Genomic DNA, 19,202 nt, shown 5'->3' on the forward strand with positions numbered 1-19,202 from the left:
TTAAATGGAAGGCAATACCTTAAGAGAGTTAAAGTAAGTTCTAAAACATTGCCACTTTTTAAAGAAATTAGTTTTCCCAGAGCATCTAACCTTTTCCAACTTAAGAAAATGCATGGTATCTACAAGCCATTGGGATGTAGTTGGAGGCTTATTTGATTTCCAGTGAAGTAGTATACGACGCCTGGCTATTAGTGAGGTAAAGGCCAAAACATCAAGTTGTTTATAATTAAATTTGGACCAAATCTTTAAAACCCCAAAAATGGCAACATCAGGGGATGGGTTTATATTTACCTGCAACACCTTGGACATAATTGTAAAATAATTAATCCAATAATTCTGTAATAGTGGGCACATAAAGAACATATGACTCAAATTACAACTTGGTGCATGACATCTGTCACATCTGTCATCAATGTTGGGAAAAATTTCAGATAGCCTGGTTTTTGAGAAATGGACTCTATGAAAGACTTTGAATTGTATCAGACTAAGCCGAGCGCAAATTGTACTAGAACGTATTCTCTGCATTGCACCAAGCCACCATTCTTCCTCAAAACATATTCCCAATTCATTTTCCCAAGTTTTTTTTAATTTTAGTAAGAGAACCATCATCCAAGCTCAAAATGCACCCATAGATTTTAGAAATTTGTGTTGCGGGTTTAGTTGGAGTAGCTCTTCCCATACCTGTAGTTTAGGTAGGGATGGGTAGCCTGAGAATAAGGTAGCAGAGCAATGTCTAGCCTGTAAGAATCTAAAAAAATGTGATTCTGAAAGCTCCATTTCAGAAGAAAGTTGTGAATAGTTGCAAAAAGTGCCATCCCTATACAGGTCCTGGAAATTTCTTAAACCTTTCGCATACCTTTGCTTAAATACAGAATCTGCAAGGGATGGTGGAAACATAAAGTGATATTTAAAGGCTTAACTAGGTGTCACGGTCACCAGCGATCCAGCCTGTGCAGATTGCTAACATACTAAAAATCCGCCATTACATGGACAACAGGTTACAGTCATGCACCGTTCATGCACACCTGTTTCAGATTTCGCTGATTGCACACACTCACAGCCTGAGGATCATTATTAGGGCTGTGATAACAAATCGATTAAATCGATTAAAATCAATTACTGAAAGCGGTGGCAACAAATTTCATAATCGATTCGTCATGTCGCGCAACGCAGAGACATTTGATTATTAAAAAGAACTTGAGCGCAGACGGGAGTGAATGCACTCTGCCTCTCTCCAGCACTGATGCCAGCAGAGTTTGGCGCCTCACAGACAGGACAGAGCAAAAAAACAAGCAGAGGTAACGTTAGTTAAACGGGTTCAGGCTTTATAAAGATGTCAATCAAAATGTACCTGTCGGGCTCAAGCCGAATTCTGCCGGGCCCTAAAATTTTATGCATTTTCATAATATTAACCCTTCTGTTACAGTGTAAAATTAGTCATTTAATTTATTTAAGTCTTTACTTGATGCACTCGACCATACCACTGGACAATAATCTAGATAAGAACAATTGCCTGAACAATTTGAGAGATACAGTACGATGGTAAAAATTGTACACATCTCTTAGTAACTGAAACCTCTTCCCATAACTATTACCATTTTATCGATCTGTTTTGACCACTTTAACCTACTATCAAGAAGCTTAATTTGCTCTACCTGTTCAATAGGCACACTCAATACAGACAAATTTAACCACTTAAACTCTGCGGACCCGTAAACGGGTCCGTGACGTCATCGACTTTCGCTTTCAGATTTAAAGGGCTAGCATTGCACTAGACCCTTGTAAGTGGTTTTGTTTGAAAGTGTAGAATCTATATTTTATGCACACATGCATCACTTTGGTTTTCATTCTACTGTATAAAAGTTATTTACACTTAAATACACAGTATTTTGGATACCCGAGCTGGGTATTTTACATTGGTTCATTTTCATATTTTCTTATATGACACATGTACAAGTTATAGCTCAAATGAAAGCTCTTGCCGGTGCTCATACGGTTCTAGCATTCTTTTTATTGAATTATATTCACATATCAAACAGTTGTTGAATGAATAGCAGCGTTTCCATGGCGCAGAAATGAAAACAATACATTCATAATCAATAAGCAGCCCAAGATAGCACAGACAGCTGTCATCTCTCACCTTATGCTGTGCGCTTCAGGGCCATTCTCCTCTGTTTTTGAGATGATGTGCATAAGTAATCCTTTTATATGTCTGATGTGGTCCAAACACAGTAAATTATGTTCGATCAAACAAAAGAATAGTGAAATATGAAAACAATAATCGATCGCTGTGGCTTGTACAGCACCTCTCATCAGTTGGAATACAATAACTTTTGCATAGATTATGGTGGAGACATTTTTCTTTTTTTTCTATGATTACAGACATGTGCAGGAACCACCAAAATTAATTACAGCACCCTAGACCTCACAGAACCTAAAAGGTGCACTTTCAAATTTGAGTTTATAAAACAAAGGTACAAAAAGCGCCTTTTTTTTAGGTGTTTATTATAACACAGACAACATATACAGATATTTTAAACACTTTCAATGAAAATTCAAAGGGTTTTCTTTAAAATGATACCACATTTTTGCATTTACACCTCTGCCTGTGGATTTGGGAAGCTTTTAAATTTGGGTAGGCAAAATCCAGGCGGAAATCCCAAAATAACAGCAGAGTTTGTGATTTACATTTAAATTGAAAGTTTGATCCAAACACAATACTTTAGGTTTTTGTCGAATTTAAAACCAGTTAAATCCCCTATAAAAGTGATTCTGCATAATAAGTCTCCTTTAAGTATTTTCTTTTCAAGTACATTCTTTCTGTAATGAGTATGTTTAAAGTATACTAAATTACACCTCATTTCACGAGTAAAGACGTTCACTACAGGCTTGAAAATACATTTAACATTACTTGGACATGTGATGCTGAATAATGCAGACATGTTGGATAAACATGTCAGCGCATCTGTCATCTGAGATGAGCGTATGAGAGATTAATGTAATCTTAATTATAGATTTTGTGTGGTAAAAGGAGATCAGTGTCTTTAACCCTATTGATTTCTTATTGACTTTGAATCAGCCCAGCGCAGGATCGCTCACTGGAGATTATGATCTCAGGAGACGCAGAGAAACGCATAAAAACAAACCTAAAAGCCAGCTGGAGATTTTATTTACGCATATTTAGTTTCATGCTTATCTTTTATTTTTATTTTTATATAATTATATTGTATTGGATTTTTCAAGACCAACCACAAAGAAACACATACATATATATATATACACACACACACACACACACACACACACACACACACACAAACACAACGCTTTGAATTTTTTTCCCTCTTTTTTACATATTTCCCAAATTATGTTTAACAGAGAAAGGAAATTTTCACAGTGATATTCTTATAATATTTTTTTATTCTGGAGAAAGTCTTATTTGTTTTATTTCGGCTAGAATAAAAGCAGTTTTTAATTTTTTAAACACCATTTTAAGGACAAAATTAATGGCCCCTTTAAGCTAATTTTTTTCTTGATAGTGTAAAGAACAAACCATCGTTATACAATAACTCGCCTAATTACCCTAACCTGTCTAGTTAACCTAATTAACCTAGTTAAGCTTTTAAATGTCACTTTAACCTGTATAGAAGTGTCTAGTAAAACATCTAGTAAATTATTATTTACTGTCATCATGGCAAAGATAAAATGAATCCATAATTAGAAACGAGTTAATAAATCTATTTTGTTTAGAAATGAGCTGAAAAAATCTTCTCTCCGTTAAACACGAATTAGGGAAAAAATAAACAAGCGGTCTAATAATTCAAGGGGGCTAATAATTCTGACTTCAACTGCATATAAAATCCCTTTTTGTAAATGTTAATTGGTGAGAAAAACCAAAATGGGTCGTCTCATGCAGATCTGCCTTGTGTTTCCAGCTTTTGTTTTCGCTCCTGGGCGCTAACAGTCACGTTAATGAACGCATATCCGATTATGACACTCATCAAATTGATTTGACGAAGTTTATCTCTCAGGCATGCACTGACTCACGCTTAACCACACTGAGCTTTTTTTCAGAATAATGTCGCATACCATTACACACATTTCTCCATTCAGTCTGTAAAATAAGAGAAAATTTGAGTCAACATCACGGTTAGTCTCCCATTACCCATGAATCATTGACCCAGCAGTAGCGCCGCAGCTATTAAGTTAAGAAGAGCTGCATTATAATGTGGACTGTGGAGAAACTCCGCTTCTTTTAGACGTCTAGATCAAATTTCTAAAGGGTGAGGAGTTCCAGAGAATGGACTTCATTTTGGGAAAATGCATTATGGGACATGGATCGATTCGACGAGTTACATAAGCACATCTTCTTTAAGCACTGCATTATTTCTGCTGCAGATACGGTTACAGTTAACTGAGTTTGAGCATTTCTGTCAGATTAGATTGACTTGCTATGCTGAGATGCCAACATAGGCTCATTCTGAAAACGTAGCCCTATATACATTTCTGGAGATTTGCCAATTATGTAGCCAGATGTACATATGGCTGCATTTCGTCTTTAAAATTAAGGCTACGGGGCAGTTTGACTCCATTCCTTTTCGTGATTACCAGCTGATCGCTTACCTCCATATGGACGGCTTTACAGCTGTTACCAGTTTGTCCAGTGGTTTGCTGTGTACTTCGGCGGACTTGAGATGCAGAGAGGACTTGACCACAAAGATAGGGATAGAGTCTGGCAAAGAACAGTTCCAGTAAGCGTGTAAGACAAAAATATAAGCCAAAAAATAAAAATAAACAAGTAACTAACAGGGTGAGAATGTGGTAAAATCTGAAAGCCTAGTAAAAATCAGACGAGGGCTTTTCTTTTTCTGGATTGCTTTTAAAAACACTGTTGGTTGGGTTTAGGGAAGTGGGTGGGCGGGTTAAACTGTGCTTTTAAAAACACTATTTTTTGGATTTAGTGAAGTGGGTGGACGGGTCAATTGGTGCTTTGCAAACACTATTGGTTGGGTTTAGGGAATAAGGAGTGTGGGTCAGTCGATCAGTCAGTTAGTAAACAGTCAGTCGACAGCGGCCTCTGGTGGATTCATGAGAAAACAGAAGGTGTGAATTTCACCCACGAAAGAAATTTGAGATCTTAAAAAGCATACACAGCAGCGTCTGGCGGATTCATGAAAACAAAAACTTAGAAAAAAAATTAAATAAAAAAATTAAAAATTCACAGCTCCTGGGTCGTATTTAACGCTCTCCAACACTGTATATAGGGGTACGTTTTCAGAATGAGTCTGGATTGTGAGATTTCTTTACTATTCCTATTTTAAAATTTTAAAATCACAAACAATCATACTTAAAAGGTATCACTTTTATTTTAATGCCTCATTGTGGTCTGAAAAAACACTTTATAAATTAAACTCGTTGGGTAACACTTTAGTTTAAGTGTTTACTATTATTTAACTACTGGTTTATTACTGGCCTACTATACAGATGTTAACTGTTTATTAGCACTAATGAAGTCTAATCTTATTTTACACCCCTACACAATTCTTAAAAACAGCTACTACCTTAATAACTATTAATAAGAGTCTAATGAGTAGTTTATTGAGCTGAAATTTGATGATGGTTATAGCAAAGTTTATTCATTTATTCATTTTCCTTTTGCTTAGTCCCTTTATTCATCATGGGGTCGCCACAGTGGATTGAACCGCCAACTTGATCTAGCATGTTTTACACTGTGGATGCCCTTCCAGCTGCAACCCAGTACTGGGAAACACCCATACACTACAGTCAATTTAGTTTATTCAATTCACCTATAGCGCATGTTTAGACTGTATTTCACTGAAAACCCAAACTAAATCTAAATTTAAACTGTAAAATATACATAAATTAGCATTTTCCGTATTTTGTCTGTCATGTTTCCCACCATTTATTTATGCTTTTGAATTGCATTATGGGCCCTTGATGTTTCCTTCAACCTCTTTGGTGTTGAAAAGTTGGAACAAGTGACTTTTATTGACATTTTAATAGTTTGTGAGATGTTGTCTGGGTTGCTGTTGTAAATTATCGTACAAAAACCTGGAATTATTCCATAATATATTGATTCAAACCACTAAAATGTCAACAAAAGTCACTTTGTTAACCTGCAGTGTTGAATTTTCAACATAATGAGTCGAAATCAAGCACCCATAATGCAATTTATAACTAAACAAAATCACAAAATACTGCTAATTAACATATATTATTATAGTGATCTCTGCAATTTTCCATATTTAAAGGTGCTCTATGTAAGTTTGACTCTTCTAAAACATAAAAATACCATAATATGTTTGCAGATTTTCAGAAACATGCTCAGCGAACATTCTTGTTTATCTATAAAAAAAACAATGCTGAAGTCAGATATTCAGCTTTAAAAATCTGTGTTATGTGCTGGAATATCTGTCTTTGTTTTGGTTCCTTTAACCCGCCCGCTGCCACTTCAGCCAATTATAGTCCAGCACCCCAGGTTGCCTTGGTGAAAAACATATTTATTCATTAAGTAAGGAAGGCTCTTAAAGTGTACACCCGCGACCGAAATGTGACCTCCGGTGGACAGTAGCAGACTCCTAAATGAGACACAGATTCAGAGTTCCACATGAGGTGGTTATTAATTAGCAAATAATATAAACATTACGAACATAAACATTATGTGAGCAGGTTACATTGTAACCTGCTCACCTGCTTAACAACACGTTACATGATGAAATTTGCAGTGATGAGCAATTGGGCTGTTTGCACCAGATGCAACATGACAGAAATTCAAATACAGCCATTCAGAAGCACAGAATAGTGCACTCACTGCACTCACATGAAATGGTAGGGTTTATTATCAAATTAATATATATATAACCTCTTTAATATTATTAAATAGACATGCCGAATCAACGATATGTTGGTGTCGTCAATCTGGCAACCTGTGCTTGCGTGTGTTTTGAACCAGGTGTGCAATACCTAATTCAACCACTGGGTGTCAAACTTAAATACTCCACCTTTAATATATGAATAAAACAGCATGTAGAAGAGATTATTGAGCACATAACTCTCTCTCTCACACACTTTTTTCCACTTCTCAGCATGTGCAGTAATTGCCTATGCTAACTCATTATAAAGTGCATTAATCAGAATGGGCCTTTTACGGCTCTCAGACAGGCACACAGTGGCGATATGCTGCTCTCTCTCCAACTGCTGTACATCTGCCTCGCTCTCTCATTATTCCCTCGCACTGCTTTTCACTTTGTTCTCTCTCTGTTTCTGTTTTCTCAGTTTTGCCTGCGCTTGTCATTATTTCATTTCTACTTTATCTGGCTTCTCTCTATCCGTCTCTCTCTCTCTCTCTCTCTCTCTCTCTCTCTCTCCACCCTGTTGTGCTGCACTGCAGTATTTCTGAGCGCTGAGAGTCTGATGCCGGTGTGTGTGTGTGTGCTCTGCATTTCTGATTTTTATGAATCCGCCTGATGTGTGTGTTGATGTATGATTTGACCTCCTGCACATCCAGCTGTGGCACTAGTAAAAAATACAAGGGTATATTATGATATGATATGATAGTATGATTGTGGATTTTTATATTATCAACACCGCTATTTTTGAGTCAAACATTTGAGGTTAAAACTGGTCTTTGGTGTTTTGTTTGGGTTTTCCTGGTGGCATCATTTGAGCTGATGCAGATGGCAGTTTATTAAAAAAAAGTTCTGATTCGCTTTGTTATAACTGCAATATTCTAAAACAGTTCATTTCGTAGTTGAATTAAATATACTGTATGAATGAATTAATGAGTTCAGAGGTTTATTATATTCATGTTACCTGCATTAAATCTCACATAAACAGAAAACAATCGTTTTTAGGGAATTTTTGACCAATTTCATTAATCGATAACTCTTTCGATTTAAATGTTTTGAGCCGATATTTTAGCTAATCAATAAAAATACAACTTTTTCTAATTTGTCAAGATGATTTTGGGGATTAATTTGACCGATAACAATAAACGATATCTCGTTAGATTGAAAGATATTCAGCTGATATATTAGCCAATTAATAATAATATAAATTTACCATTTTCAGGATGATTTCAGGGAATTTCTAACGAATATCAATAACCGATAACTCGTTAGATTGGAAGGACATAAGCCAATAAATAAAAAATAATTTAAAAAATTTCTAGATGATTTTAAGGAATTGTTTTGACTGATACTGGTTACCAATAAGTCTTTATATTGGAAGATAGTTGGCCGATATATTAGCCAATTAATAAAAATATAACTTTTAAAATATTTTCAGGATGATTTTAGGGATTTTTTGAACAATATCAATAACCGATAACTGAATAGATTGGAAGGTAGTTAGCCGATATATTAGCCAATAAATAAAAATATAACTTTTAAAATATTTTCAGGATGATTCAGGGAATTTTTGACCGATATCAATAACCGATAACTCTTTCGATTGGAAAGCTGTTAATCGATATATTTGCCAATAAATAAAAATATAAATTTTTCGAATTTTTCAGGATGATTTTAGGGAATTTCTGAATAATATCATTAACCAATAACTCTTTAGATTGTAAGGCCATTAGTCGATATATTATCCAATAAATAAAAATATAACTTTTTCACATTTTTAAGAATGTTTTAAGGATTTTTTTGACCTATGCCAATAACCGATAACTCTTTAGGTGGAAAGACAGCTGGCCGATATATTAGTCAATAAATAAAAATATAAACTTAACATTTTCAAGATGATTTTAGGGAATTTCTAACCAATATCAATAACCGATAACTCTTTAGATTGCAAGGACATTAGCCAGTATATTAGCCGATAAATAAAAATATAACAAATTTTTCTTGCTGATTTTAAGGAACTTTTTTGACCGATACCAGTTACTAATAACTCTTTAGATTGGAAGATAGTTGGCCGATATATTAGCCAATAAATAAAAATATAACTTTTTAAAAATTTTCAGGATGATTTTAGGGAATTTTTGACCGATATAAATACTCGGTAACTCTTCAGATGGGAAAACTGCTGGTCAATATATAAGCCGATAAATAATAATAATATAAATTTTTCTCATATTTAAGGATGATTTTAAAGGATTTTTCGACCAATATCAATAACCGATAACTATAGATTAGAAGGCAGTTAGCTGATATATTAGCCAATAAATAAATAATTTTTTTACATTTTCATGATGATTTTAGTGAATTGTTGACTGATATCAATACCCCATAACTCATAAGATGGGAAGGCTGTTAGCCAATTTATTAGCAGATAAATAAAAACATAAATTTTTCAAAATTTTCTGAAAGATTTTAAGGATTTTTTGATCTATAACAATCCCCGATAACTGTTTAGATGACTGTTTGCCGATATATTAGCCAATAAATAAAATATACTTAAAAAAATATATATATATTGAGGATGATTTGCCAGAATTTTTGACCGATATTAATACCCGATAACTCATTAGATTGGAAGGCTGTTAGCCAATATATTGGCAGTTAAATAAAAACATAACATTTTCAAATTTTGCTGGGAGATTTTAAGGATTTTTTATCAATAACAATAACGGATAAATCTTTAGATGAGAAGACTATTGGCCGATATATTAGCCAATAAATAAAATACACATTTTTAAAAAAAATTTCAGGATGTTTTGCTAAAATTTATGACCGATATCAATACCCGATAACTCTAGACTGGAAGGCTGTTAGCCAATATATTAGCAGATAAATAAAAACATTATTTTTTGTAACATTTTCTGGAAGATTTTAAGGATTTTTTGACCGATAACAATAACCGATAACTCTTTAGATGGGAAGGCTGTTGGTCAATATATCAGTCAATAAATAAAAACTTACATTTTTTGACATCCAAAACCTTGGATTTAGGACCAAAAAACATTCTAAAAATATTAGTTCAACTTAAGTCATATGAAATCTTTGGCGTATACATGCAGACTTTGGTATCTTGGCAAAACTAAGGACAGTTTAAGAAATCTCTAGTGAAATACATGAAGAAGCACAAAAGATTTTATTCCCAGGAGAGCATTCGAGAAACTAGAGAATTAATCAATCATTTGCATTTGCTTTTCATTTAATCTCATCAGTGTTAAGCAGAAATAATGTTGTACACACAGCTATCCAACTAGCAAGTCCACTAGAAATAGATAATAATATATTCTCATACACACCCTGATCACAATCATCACTAAATTATGCATGCTACTGTAATGCTTTTAACATGGATTCTTACAACTAAAGCAGTGTGTGTATGTGTCTATATACTGTACATATAGTGTGTATGTAAACAGATCAGTAAACATAGCAGCTTGGCTGTTGCGGAGGCCAGTGTTATCCAGCATGTGTTTGTGTGGGAACAGGATGATTTATAGTGAGGCTTGTGCAAAGGAAAAAGAGAATCAGCCACGATCTCAGCATTATTAAACATCGTCTCACAGAAAAGGGCAACAAAGGAAAGAGATCGCAGTACAGACTGCCTCTCTTGTAACAAATGTCTTTATCTAAGAAACGAAGACAGAAAAAAAAAGCTTTTACTGATGATATACATTGAAAACAGCATTGGCAGCTGAAGTTATTTGTCTCTGTGAAAGTGTAATGTTGTTTGCACTGTGTGTTTATGAGTCATGCATATATATGTATGTGTGTGTGTGTGTGTGTGTGTGTGTGTGTGTGTGTGTGTGTGTGTGTGCGTGTGATTGTGAGGTTTGGCCAATGTTGTTAGTAAAACTTGCAGTGACCTTATGTTTGCTTAAGGAAAAACAACCTAAAGTCTGTATGATATTAATATCAACAATGCTTATTTTACTTGCGCACATTATTATTTTTAGGGTGAACAGTTAATCCTTGCAAGCTAATCCACTGTGAAAAACAAATCTGTTTTGGTAATCTTTAATTAAAATCTTGAATGGCCGTCCTTCTCTGATGACATCAGTATGCAAATTAGCAAAATTATGTTTAGCCACACCCCTTTAACATTTAGTTTGTTAGGAGCGAGAAAATAAGAGTAGCAGTGCAAAAATAAAACCAGGGTGCTACATAAACATAGTTATAAATAAAAACACAACACTGGACGTAAAAGCTATCTTTACACCTAAGTTGCGTCCCAAATGGCACACTATGTAATTATGCACTTACACACTCAACAGCATAGTATATGTGTGTAGTGTCGTCCCAAATGGAGCACTAATGTTTTTTTACTAAACAGATCGTCAAATCGTTTCCCTGATGATGTTGCACGGTTGCTAAATTAGTGAAATAAATGACCAAACTATCAAATAATTCCTGCAATGAGTATAACCGCATTCACCATCAGGAGGCGCTATAATCACTCTCGTAGGAGAATTTTGCTTTCACAATCCAAAATAAATAATCCAACATGACCACCTGAAAGCTCCGCCCCCTTTTGTTATGTGAGCAAAGATGCGTTCGTTGAGTGCGTGAAGTGTCCATCATTCCACACTTCATTTTACCGGTTGAATGAGTGCATCATCCTGGAATTAAAGTGCACTTATTATTTTTTGCTTACAGTGTGAATGCACTACTTACTAACACTATTAATACTACAAAATGGCGTAGAATAGTGCATAAGTATGCGATTTGGCACGCACCTTTACACTTAACTTTTTCAACACAGGCTTATTGTGGATACGTACCCCTGTCGTCATTTCTGGAGAACACAAATTATGTAGCCAGAGGTACGTTTGGCTGCATTTTGTCTTTAAAACGAACGATATGGGAGAGTATGATGCTGCCGACGGGTCTGTTCCTTACCAGCTGACCGCTTACCTCCGTGTGGACGGCTTTTCTGGTGTAACCAGTTTGCCCAGTGGCTCGCTGCGTATGTCATCGAACTTGGGATGCGGAGTGGAGTTGACCATGATGACAGGCTTCGAGTCTGACGAGGAATGGTTGCAGAAACTAGGTAAAACAATAGAAAAAATAAATACATAAATAAACAACAGGCTGAAAACATGGTTAAATCAAGCAGCCGCAACGGCTTTTTGTTTTCTAGAGTCCTTTTGAAAACACTATCGGTTGGGTTTAGTGAAGGGGGTGGGTCAGTCAGTCCACAGTAAGTTGGCCTGGTCGGCTGAAGTGTATATTGCGCCCTCTGGTGGAGCGAGAGAAACTTGAGATCATCAAAAAGCATACACTGCATCCTCCTGTGGACTTGCAAAAACAAAAACTGCAGCCGTACTTAAGGTTACGTATTTCACTGTCCCCAGAAATGTAGACCTGGGTACGTATCAGCAATGAGCCTGGGTTGAGCTTGCTTAAATAAAAAACCTATACACAACTAACATAATCTGAATTGCATTATGGGATGTTGATCTCTGCTGTCGACTTGTGATGTTGAAAATTCAACTCTGCAGTTTGACAAAGTGACTCTTATTGACATTTTAGAAGTTGAAAACAAGAAATTGTTTAAGAAATAACATTAAGCCAATTAAAATAACAGACTAAATGTACTGCCAGTTTTTTGGTACCAGTTTTGTGCCGTAATTTACAACACAAACACAGACAATATATCACTTCAAACTATTAAAAATTTTCAACCTCAAAGGCTTGATCAAGATCCCATAATGCAACTCAAAAGCATAAATACCTGCAAGTAAAAGAAAAACATCAATCACCAAATATGGAAAAGTGTTTATTTACATATCAGAGCGGTAATCTAACTATACTAACTATCTATACATATACTATAAATACTGAACTTCACACATAACCCAAGACAGACCATGCAAGCACTTTTACATAAGACAGAACAATATTGTGCAAGATATTGTGCAAAGGAGTTGAGCAATACCTTAATTTTTAAAAGAACATGGTAAAACTCTACTGCCTAACTGTAGGGGAACTGTTAATGGAAACGTGGAGAGTCACTGGTAACACTGTCACAGTGCATTCATTCATTTTTTTCGGATTAGTTCCTTATTTGTCAGAGGTTGCCACAGTGGAATGAACCACCAAATATTCCAGCATATGTTTTATGCAGTGGATGCCCCTCCAGCTGCAACCCATCACTGGGAAACACCCATACACACTCATTCACACACACTCATACACTACACTACTGTGTTTGGACTGTGGGGGAAACCGGAGCATCCGGAGGGAAACCCATGCCAACACGGGGAGAACATGCAAACTCCACACAGAAATGCCAACTGAACTCACTGCTGTGAGGCGACTGTGCTAACCACTGAGCCACCATGCCGCCTAGGTCACAAGTCATGCTATTAACTACTGGCTTATAACCTGACCTGTTCATTATAAAGTATGATTTTATTCTGCATCCATAATCCTACCCAATACCTAAACCCAATTTCCCGTATACCGTGATACCGTGAATTGTTCCTTTAAAACCAAAACAAACTACGCAACAGCTTTGTGTGTGTAACAGACAGACAGAAGTGAAATCATCAGCCGCTGAGCGTTTTGACCTCTGCTCCTACTGATACTGACAGACACACACACACATACACACATACACACACACACGCACACACGAACACACACACACTCCTCAGAGACGCAGATCTGCCGGATTCCATGATCTCGATCTGTTTCAGCTCATCTGCTTCTCTCTGACTCAGTCCTAACATTTAACAGCCCACTGGAAGTTACATTTCAGTCTGTTTTTCACACATGCTGGTATTTAAATATCAAGGCTGCAGAAATTGCCGAACAGAGCATGTGTTACGTGGATTAATATTATGAAGCTCGAAAGCCTCAAATAAAGGGACTGGTTGTAGGAAAACGTGCACTAGAGCAATTCCAGCGTTATGGATGTGACGTTTGGGGTAAAATCTCAAGACATCAATCAGGGGCAATTTTAGGATTTTCATTTTAGGGGGGCTCAGCTCCTTTTGAGGTAAAAAAAATTAATAAAATAAAAATATGTCAGCCTAAGATTCAATTTATAAGTAATGATTTAGTGGTAATACACTTAAAAATATTTGTCGGGGGCGCAATGGGTAGCACAATCACCTCACAGCGAGAAGGTGGCTGGTTCGAGCCCCAGCTGGGTCAGTTGGCATTTCTGTGTTGAGTTTGCATGTTCTCCCCATGGGTTTCCTCATGGTGCTCTGGTTTCCAAACACATGCACTATAGTTGAATTGAATAAACTAAATTAGCCGTAGTGTATGAGTGTGTGCGAGAATGTGTGGGTGTTTTCCAGTGTTTGGTTGCAGCTGAAAGGGCATCAGCTGCGTAAAACATATGCTTGACTAGTTGGTGGTTCATTCCACTGTGGTGACCCCAGATTAATTAAGGGACTAAGCCAAAAAGAAAATGAATGTAATATACATAGTTAAAGTGAGAGTTATTAGCCCCCCTTTGATTTTTTTTTCTTTTTTAAATATTTCACAAATGATGTTTAACAGAGCAAGGAAATTTTCACAGTATGTCAGATAATATTTTGTCTTCTAGAAAAAGTCTTATTTGTTTTATTTTGGCAAAAATAAAAGCAGTTTTAAATTTTTTAAACACCATTTTAAGGTCAATATTATTAGCCCCCTTAAGCTATATTTTTTTCGATAGTCTATACAATAACTTGCCTAATTACCCTATATAAATTTATACATACACACATTATATATATATATATATATATATATATATATATATATATATATATATATATATATATATATATATATATATATATATATATATGTGTGTGTGTGTATATATATATATATATATATATATATATATATATATATATATATATATATAATACACGTGTGCATTCATGTGCGTGTATGTGTGTGTACTTGTGCATGTAAGCATGCAGTGTCGACTGTGAATACTCAGCATGATCTGGTTTTCTTCCCTGTGGCTTCATACATGCATATAGATGTGTGTGTGTGTGTGTGTGTGTGTGTTTATGTGTGTGTGTGTGTGATTCAGCGCTCTAATGCAGCACTGTGGAAAACAGGGAAGGATGGAGAAAGATAAAAATGAAGGATGACAGAGAAAGTGAAAGTGTTTGTGTCAGCGAAGAAGAGCGTTCTCTCTCAGCCATTCCACTCACGTGATGAATACATTTCCTTTAAAAGATCAAATTAACGATTTATGCAACTAATTTAGTAATTCCTCACGGTCTTGGCTGGTGATACGTCTGTGTTAATATAACGAATAGTCCATTCCACACAAAAACACACACACACACACACACACACACACACACACACACACACACACACACATACAAGCTGAACACAAACAATTGCAACATCTCTATAAATAGAGCGGCCGGGCAAACAGAAATAGATGCAGAGAGGAAAAAGCGTGGTTCAGCCGCCTGGATCTAAACATGCAGACAATCTGTCTGTTTCTGTCGGACACACAAACGAACAGCGACAGGCACAGGTAACACAGAGCTCACAAACAGCAGCATCTGCATTTAAAGCAGCCTCGGATGCTACTCCAGCATTAAAGGGGACCTATTATGCAAGAATCACTTTTATAAGGGGTTCAAACACAGATGTGTGGTGACAGTCTGTGAATATAAGCAGCTTCTAAATGCAAAAATGCATTGCTTTTATTTGTTCTGCAGTAACACTCTGATTGACATTTGCGTTTTGCACGTATCATCAGAAGGAAAAAGCCCCGCCCAATAATCTCTACCTCATTAGCATAGGACATTAGTCTTGTGTAAGAATCTGTCACTATGCTGAAACACAGGCGTTTTTAGCTCCACCCTCTTTTCAAATCTCATTTGAATTTAAAGCGACAGTCACCAAAATGGCACTATCAGGATCAAAGCCAAAAAGACAACCCAGGCTCATTCTGAAAACGTAGTCCAGCGGACGTTTCCGGAGACCGCGAAATACACCCCGGGAGGTACATATTTGTGCAGTTTTTGTATTCGCAAATCCTCGAGAAGCCGCTGTGTGGGCTTTTTCGTATCTCGAGCGTCTCTCGTGAGTGCCGTTCGCGCCCGCGCTGTTCTCGCGTCAACCCACCAGAGGCCGCTGTCTGACTGACCGAATGATTGACTGCGCAACCGGCCAATCAGCTGACCCACCCTTTCCTGAACCCAACCAGTTTTACCGATTGACCCGCCCGCCAGCTCACTAAACCCGAGCAACAATTTAGAAAAGCCGTCTAGAACAGGGGTTCCCAAAATTTTCAGCTCGCGACCCCCAAAATAACAATTCCAGTGACTCGTGACCCCCAATATCCTCTGAGGTGGTTATAAATACAGAAAACTTGCATGCAATGGCGCACACACACCAATAAACCAAAGTCTATTCTTCATTTTATTATTTTTTTTAAATGTATGTCGGTGCTGTAAATGTGCCAGAAATTTTAACCTGGTCTTATAAAATCAATCTGCTGCATCTGACGCTATTACTGAGTCTTTAATATAATGTAATTACCTGAGGGGTCGCAATCCAATACAACTAGTAACTATAAGCTTATAAAGTAACTATTTACAGTAGTGTATATAGTAACTGTAAACGACAAATTTTTTAATAGGTTATGGATTAAAATGTTAATTCTTTTGGTTCAATAAAAATAAATAGATTTTTGGAAATCACCAGGCGACGGCCCCTTCATTGTCCCGCAACCCCTCGGGGGGTCCCGACCCCCACTTTGAGAACCACTGGTCTAGAAAAAGAAAAACCCTCCTCTGTTTTTTTTTTTTTTTTTTTTTACCACATTTTCGGATTTCACCACATTCTCACCCTGTTATGAACTCAATCGCTTTATTTTTTGGATTCTGTTTTTGTCTTACCTGATTTCTGGAACCGCTCTTCCTCGAACTTGAACCCGGACGCCTTTGTCAACTCCTCCTCTCTGAATCTGAAGTCCGCCGACACACACGATGAGCTAACCGGACAAACTGACTGCAGCGGGAAAGCCCTCCACACGGAGGTAAGCGGTCAGCTAGCAAGCGCGAAATGAAACTGCGTCACACCGCCCCGTAGCGTTCGCTTAAAAAAATGAAATGCAGCCATACGTACCTCCCGGGACGTATTTCGCGGTCTCCAGAAACGTCCACGACACTACGTTTTCAGAATGAGCCTGGGTTGCAAAATGAGTCAGTTTTAAAGAGTTATTTAAAAATTATTATGGCCCATTTCCAATGAGTGGTATGGTTCGGTTTGGTACGCTTTTATGGCCGTTTCTACTGTCAAAAGGCGTACCGAACCGGACCGTACTGTACCACTTTTTCGGCACCCTTTCTAAAGGGTACCAAACACAAGAAAGGGTAAAAAAGGCAGAGCTAGACAGCTGAACGCTTTGGTTTACAGAGATACATCATTCACTCACGCAACAAGCCAGAATAAAAAAAAAAGGAACCGCTATGTTTAAAATACACAGCCGAGAGATTACAGCATAATTATATATCTATATAATAAGGAGCCATGGTCCACCCGGGCTCAAACAAACCTTCGTTGTCTTGATGAACAGCCACAAAGCCAAGAAGAGCAGATTTACCCTGTGCCCCGTAGTTTTTTACGAGCCAGTCTGAAGCGCGAGGGGTTTCGCTTTCTTGCTTGCGCTCGTCACGAGTCTATATTTAAAATAACAAACTTCTTGAGCTGATGATAATAACGTGCACTTGATTATTGACGTGCTTTTAAAACCCGATCCTGTCAGAAACTGACAAACGCGAGAGTGACGCGCGGAAAAACTAAGGAGTAGCCGGAAAAAAGGAGCACTTTATTTTTTTCAGAAAACGTGAACAAACTGCCATGCTTAACTATTATCATCGCCTGTTGGACTGTTATGAACTGAAGATTACAGACACAGATGAGAGGTCTGCTCTGACTGTGGGCTATATTTCGTGTTGTTTTTGAACCTAAATAAGGAGTAAATGTATGCAGTGTGTAGTTCTTCTATAGTTGGTAACATATCGGAGACTGTAAGGGTCTGTGTTCATATATGTTGCATTTATTTATTTATTTCATATAATCGCAGATGTTACAGTAGTCATTGGTCTGCAGTTATAATCAAATCCTGTTTATAGAAAGGTTACTAATGAACATTTATACAGAGGTATTTATGTGTATAAAGCATCTGTTTTGGAAGAAGTGCTTCTCATATGATATGTAAGCGACCCATACAGCTGTAGACATTATCTCGAGTGAAAATGACGTTGACTGAAACTTTCTGTCGTACACCACACCCACCAAAAGAGTACCATTGGTACCCTTTTAGCAGTGGAAACGCAAGCCTGATAAAGGTGACTTGTACCCGTACCATATCGTACTGCACCAGTCAGTGGAAACGAACCATTAGTGTGGTATTTTGAGCTGAAACTTCACACAGACTCTCTAGGAACATCAGAGACTTATTTTACATCCTGTGAAAAGGGGCATTATAGGTGCACTTTAACACCTTTATTTTAATATGGTTTTAAACACAGCTTCTCATCCATTAGCCAATATAAGCAATCCGACCATCAGATGAAGAGTTGACATGAATGCGGTTGTAAACCTTTTATTAATTAAACCATTACTATTTTATTTGTATAAATCGTTTTTTAATTAAATTCATTCATTTTCCTTCAGCTTAGTCTCTTTATTTATAAGGGGAATTACACAGCGGAATGAACCGCCAACTTATCCAGCATACCTGTATGTTTTTCACAGCAGATGTCCTTTCAGCATTGGGGAACATCCATACACACTCATTCAGCTGGGACTTGAACCAGCGACCTTCTTGCTGTGAGGTGACAGCGCTAACCACTGAGACACCGTGTCGCCTTATTTTAATTCATTTAAATGTAATTTAATTTAATGTTATTTTGATTCAAAAACATTCATAATTTGATGGAATTTTAGTTGAATTAAAATGTTACTGAAATAAAGTTTTATTATTTTAATTTAATATCATGTTAATTTAGGGGTTGCACGGTGGCGCAGTGGGTAGCACAATCGCCTCACAATAAGAAGGTTGCTGGTTCAAGTCCCAGCTGGGTTAGTTTTTGGGGCATTTCTGTGTGGTATTGTGTGAATGAGTGTGTATGGATGGTTTGAGCCTCGGCTGGGTTAGTTGGCGTTTTTGTGTGGAGTTTGAATGTTCCCCCCGTGTTTGCGTTGGTTTTCTCCGGGTGCAAGTCCAAAAACATGCGCTGTAGGTAAATTGGGTAGGCTAGAATTGTCTGTAGTGCATAAGTGTGAATAAGTGTG

General features: G+C 36.8%; 1 protein-coding gene across 3 annotated transcripts in view; it reads left to right on the forward strand.

The window, feature by feature from the left end:
* The window catches only part of LOC100334158 (voltage-gated potassium channel subunit beta-3), an 81,317-nt gene that overhangs the window by 39,053 nt on the left and 23,062 nt on the right, over window positions 1-19,202 (forward strand). The gene's annotated exons all lie outside the window — the stretch shown is intronic.

The sequence above is a fragment of the Danio rerio genome, chromosome 5 (assembly GCF_049306965.1).
Source record: "Danio rerio strain Tuebingen ecotype United States chromosome 5, GRCz12tu, whole genome shotgun sequence".
Taxonomy (NCBI): domain Eukaryota; kingdom Metazoa; phylum Chordata; class Actinopteri; order Cypriniformes; family Danionidae; genus Danio; species Danio rerio.